Raw genomic sequence first — 6,000 nt, 5'->3', positions numbered from 1 at the left:
ATATGATATTGTTATCGCTGTGGTTATTCTTATGCCATCTATTGTAAGAATCGTAAAAATGATAAATGGTGTGATCAAATGACGTGATAATATCACTTGTTCTGAATGAACACAAATTGGAGAGAGTCGGCGCTTCGCAAATGATGAAATATGAGTTTCAAGGCGAATGGTTACTTTACAACTCAGTAAACTAAATGAATAATAGGATAAGGCAATCGGCGATTCATTTTCGCTTTGAAAGTATTCAGTTACATAATTAACAAATGATTGGAAAGGCTAACCTCGTGATATTTTTTTTTTAAATTTGTGCGATCTCTTAAAAACAATAGAGCCAAGTAATCCAGACCTTATAACGACATAATTTTGAGGAAAGAAGCGAATATTAAATATCGTCTAAGGCGAGTCGAGGATTTTGATATATGCAAAATAACCACTTAAGGTATGAGTACGGCTTAATGGTAATTTTTGGAACACGCTTATTTACTAAATCGCCAATCAAACGGTCAAGGGAACCAACGTAGTGACATAAGGGGTTAGGTGGGTTTCAAAATTTCAAAAATTCGAATTTTTTTTTTTTGCTCATCTTATAATTGAATATGTTGAGAATATTCCTTTAAAATTTTAAAACGATCCGAGTCATATTCTAAGAGATATAGCCTTTGGATGTTTCACCCATCAGGCTATAACCAAGCGTGACGCAGGTATATGGAGGTTGTCTGCTGCAAATCAAGAAAAAAAATTAACATGTGATGAAAATGATGTTGAAGGTACGACAGATGTTACCGTGTCAGGTAATGGCACGTGGAAAAAACGTGAGTTTGCATCATTATACGGTGTAAGTACGATTATTGGCTACTATTCTGGAAATCTTCAATCGCGTTTTTCTCGAAACTACATTTTTGAAATCGGTAGTCACGATTTCTCGAAAACTTATGAACCGATCTCTTTCAAATTTTGCACACTTCTTCAAAATAACATTATCTCGTGCTTGAACGCAGGAATTTTTTTTTTTTCTGCTCCAAGTGATTTTTCAAGGCCATGAAGGGTGCAAATTTTACTCAAAATAAAGGTTTTTTGTTTTCAACGCCGCCAAAGATGTAATTTTTGTTTTTTTTTTTCCTTCGTCCAAGCACGAGTTTTAAACATCTACTAACAGAAAATTTTTGGTTTTTGCATTTCAGATGAATCTGTCATGAGTTATCCTGACTACGCCGAGAGAACTTTTTTTTGAGGGATCATAGCAGACGACGTGTCCACGCCTTAATTTTCAATATTTTTCAATGAAAATTTCACCAACTACTGATAAAATATGTATCTTTTATGTGTTAAATTGATGGAATGAAATATTCTGTTGATTAAATAAAAAAAAATTCATAAAAATGTACCTATTTTGAGCTTTTGAAACCCACCTAACCCCTTAAATCTGAAGTAGATGCATCTATGAAGGAAATTTAAAAAAAACCACACCCAGTCGTGATGGTATTACGGCCTATTTTGGGTTTGCAATCCGACGACTACACGTCCGTACGAAGGTGAATGGGAAACGAGAGGAACTGGTATTGAGGAGTTGAATGATTGGCGATATAATCGATTCATTGTGAATGATCTGGAGAGTACGTTGAGAAAATGCCGAAGAGGAATTGTTCATAGAATATAGGAGGCAAGAGTTCAATATGGTTTCAGGGCGAGGGGTAAATTTAGATGTAGATATAAATTCGGACAATTGGTGATTCCAAAAATTTAACGACGGAGCCAGGAATCGAACCTGGCGTCTAAAGATGCTTAGCCAGAGCCTTACTCCACTAGACTACCTAGCCGCCCTGTCTCTGTTGTCATTAATTTCTCTCAGCACCGTTCGAATTTTGTTTTATTCTGCCGTGATATATGTGTAAATATGAATTCTTCTCTTCAAGCACTATATATGTAGGGATGTATGTAGATGCGGAATGTTTACATTTTCGATTCTTGCTTCCGATAGGAAGTCAAATAAGACGGACAAGCCGTATAATAATTGATGTGGTAAATTTAGATGTTGGCTGAATGAAAGATGATTAGCCTAACTTTTTTCTTCATTTTTGGAGTGGGAAATTGTTTGATCTCAAATATAATTTGTATAACCATTTCCTGACTAATTGGACCTCCAGGAACTCAGAAAACGCAGCAAAAAAAGCGTAGGACAAACAGCAGAGAGATGGCGATGAAAATTCTTCGTTTTTCGGCTGTAACTTTTTATTCGTTGCTCGCAGCATATTGAGACTGCGCTTAATCGATTCCTCTCGCAAAATTACGCCGGAATTGTGCATGATAGGATTTGTTCCAGCACTTTTCAAAATCGGGAGAATTTTCGCCAAAAATGGAAAGGGGTTAGCCTTACTTTTTCTTCATTTTTCGACCGAAAATTTCTGGTCTCAGATTCGATTTGTACGACCCTCTCCTGACTGATTGGACCCCCAAGAACTCAGATAACGCAGCGAAAGTCGCGTGGGATCAACAGGAGAGAAATAACGAAGGAAAATGCACTTGCTGAAAAATGTCCAGAACACAGGTTATCGTTTTTTGGCTGTAACTTCTGATGCGTTGATCGCAGCGTATTGGGACTGCGCCCAATCGATTTCCGTCGCAAAATTACGTCGGAATAGTGCCACAATTAATTTATTTCAGCACTTTTCAAAATCGCGCAAATTTTCGCCAAAAATGCAAAGGGGTTAGCCTTACTTTTTCTTCATTTTTCGACCGAAAATTTCTGGTCACAGATTCGATTTGTACGACCCTCTCCTGACTAATTGGACCCCCAGGAACTCAGATAACGCAGCGAAAGTGGCGTGGGATCAACGGGAAAGAAATTACGAGGGAAAATGCACTTGCTGGAAAATGTCGAAAAAACGGGTCATCGTTTTTTGGCTGTAACTTTTGATGAGTTGATCGCAGCGTATTGGGGCTACGCCCAATCGATTTTTGTCGCAAAATTACGTCGGAATAGTGCCAGAATTAATTTATTCCAGCACTTTTCAAAATCGCGCAAATTTTCGTCAAAAACACAAAGGGGTTAGCCTTACTTTTTTTTTGGGCAAAAAACTTTTGGTCTCAGATTCGGTTTAAACGACCCTTATCTGACCAATTGGACCCTCAGGAACTCAGAACTCGCAGCGAAAAGAGCGTAGGACCAACAGGAGAGAAATGGCGAGCGAAAAAGCACCTGCTGAAAAATGTCGAAAATTCAGGTTCTGGTTTTTTGGCTGTAACTTCTGATGCGTTGATCGCAGCGTATTGGGACTGCGCCCAATCGATTTCTCTCGCAAAATTACACCCGATCAGCGCTACAATTGATTGATTACAGCACTTTTCAAAATCGCGAAAATTTTCGCCAAAAACACAAAGGGGTTAGCCTTACTTTTTTTTTGGGCAAGAAACTTTTGGTCTCAGATTCGATTTAAACGACCCTTATCTGACCAATTGGACCCTCAGGAACTCAGAACTCGCAGCGAAAAGAGCGTAGGACCAACAGGAGAGAAATGGCGAGCGAAAAAGCACCTGCTGAAAAATGTCGAAAATTCAGGTTCTGGTTTTTTGGCTGTAACTTCTGATGCGTTGATCGCAGCGTATTGGGACTGCGCCCAATCGATTTCTCTCGCAAAATTACATCCGATCAGCGCTACAAATAATTGATTCCAGCACTTTTCAAAATCGCGAAAATTATCGCCAAAAATGGAAAGGGGTTAGCCTGACTTTTTTTTTTGGCAAAAAACTTTTGGTCTCAGATTCGATTTAAACGACCATTATCAGACCAATTGGAGCCTTAGGAACACAGAAATCGCAGCAAAAAGAGCGTAGGACCAACAGGAGAGAAATGGCGAGCGAAAAAGCACCTGCTGAAAAATGTCGAAAATTCAGGTTCTGGTTTTTTGGCTGTAACTTCTGATGCGTAGATCGCAGCGTATTGGGACTGCGCCCAATCGATTTCTCTCGCAAAATTACACCCGATCAGCGCTACAATTGATTGATTCCAGCACTTTTCAAAATCGCGAAAATTTTCGCCAAAAACACAAAGGGGTAAGCCTTACTTTTTTTTTGGGCAAAAAACTTTTGGTCTCAGATTCGATTTAAACGACCCTTATCTGACCAATTGGACCCTCAGGAACTCAGAACTCGCAGCGAAAAGAGCGTAGGACCAACAGGAGAGAAATGGCGAGCGAAAAAGCACCTGCTGAAAAATGTCGAAAATTCAGGTTCTGGTTTTTTGGCTGTAACTTCTGATGCGTTGATCGCAGCGTATTGGGACTGCGCCCAATCGATTTCTCTCGCAAAATTACATCCGATCAGCGCTACAATTAATCGAGTCCAGCACTTTTCAAAATCGCGCAAATTTTCGCCAAAAATGCAAAGGGGTTAGCCTTACTTTTTCTTCATTTTTCGACCGAAAATTTCTGGTCCCAGATTCGATTTGTACGACCCTCTCCTGACTAATTGGACCCCCAGGAACTCAGATAACGCAGCGAAAGTGGCGTGGGATCAACGGGAGAGAAATTACGAGGGAAAATGCACTTGCTGGAAAATGTCGAAAAAACGGGTCATCGTTTTTTGGCTGTAACTTTTGATGAGTTGATCGCAGCGTATTGGGGCTACGCCCAATCGATTTTTGTCGCAAAATTACGTCGGAATAGTGCCAGAATTAATTTATTCCAGCACTTTTCAAAATCGCGCAAATTTTCGCCAAAAATGCAAAGGGGTTAGCCTTACTTTTTCTTCATTTTTCGACCGAAAATTTCTGGTCCAGGATTCGATTTGTACGACCCTCTCCTGACTAATTGGACCCCCAGGAACTCAAAAAACGCAGCGAAAGTGGCGTGGGATCAACAGGAGAGAAATTACGAAGGAAAATGCACTTGCTGGAATATGTCGAAAAAACGGGTCATCGTTTTTCGGCTGTAACTTCTGATGCGTTGATCGCAGCGTATTGGGACTGCGCCCAATCGATTTCTCTCGCAAAATTACATCCGATCAGCGGCCCAATTGATTGATTCCAGCACTTTTCAAAATCGCGCAAATTTTCGCCAAAAACACAAAGGGGTTAGCCTTACTTTTTTTTTGGGCAAAAAACTTTTGGTCTCAGATTCGATTTAAACGACCCTTATCTGACCAATTGGACCCTCAGGAACTCAGAACTCGCAGCGAAAAGAGCGTAGGACCAACAGGAGAGAAATGGCGAGCGAAAAAGCACCTTCTGAAAAATGTCGAAAATTCAGGTTCTGGTTTTTTGGCTGTAACTTTTGATGCGTTGATCACAGCGTATTGGAACTGCGCCCAATCGATTTCTCTCGCAAAATTACGTCGGAATGGTGCCACAATTAATTTATTCCAGCACTTTTCAAAATCGCGCAAATTTTCGCCAAAAATGCAAAGGGGTTAGCCTTACTTTTTCTTCATTTTTCGACCGAAAATTTCTGGTCCCAGATTCGATTTGTACGACCCTCTCCTGACTAATTGGACCCCCAGGAACTCAGATAACGCAGCGAAAGTGGCGTGGGATCAACGGGAGAGAAATTACGAAGGAAAATGCACTTGCTGGAATATGTCGAAAAAACGGGTCATCGTTTTTTGGCTGTAACTTCTGATGCGTTGATCGCAGCGTATTGGGACTGCGCCCAATCGATTTCTCTCGCAAAATTACATCCGATCAGCGCTACAATTAATCGAGTCCAGCACTTTTCAAAATCGCGCAAATTTTCGCCAAAAATGCAAAGGGGTTAGCCTTACTTTTTCTTCATTTTTCGACCGAAAATTTCTGGTCCCAGATTCGATTTGTACGACCCTCTCCTGACTAATTGGACCCCCAGGAACTCAAAAAACGCAGCGAAAGTGGCGTGGGATCAACAGGAGAGAAATTACGAAGGAAAATGCACTAGCTGGAAAATGTCGAAAAAACGGGTTATCGTTTTTTGGCTGTAACTTCTGATGAGTTGATCGCAGCGTATTGGGACTGCGCCCAATCGATTTCTGTCG

The sequence above is a fragment of the Neodiprion virginianus genome, chromosome 5 (assembly GCF_021901495.1).
Source record: "Neodiprion virginianus isolate iyNeoVirg1 chromosome 5, iyNeoVirg1.1, whole genome shotgun sequence".
Classification (NCBI taxonomy): Eukaryota; Metazoa; Arthropoda; class Insecta; order Hymenoptera; family Diprionidae; genus Neodiprion; species Neodiprion virginianus.
The sequence above is the reverse complement of the archived record's forward strand: the minus strand, read 5'-3'. Positions refer to the sequence as shown.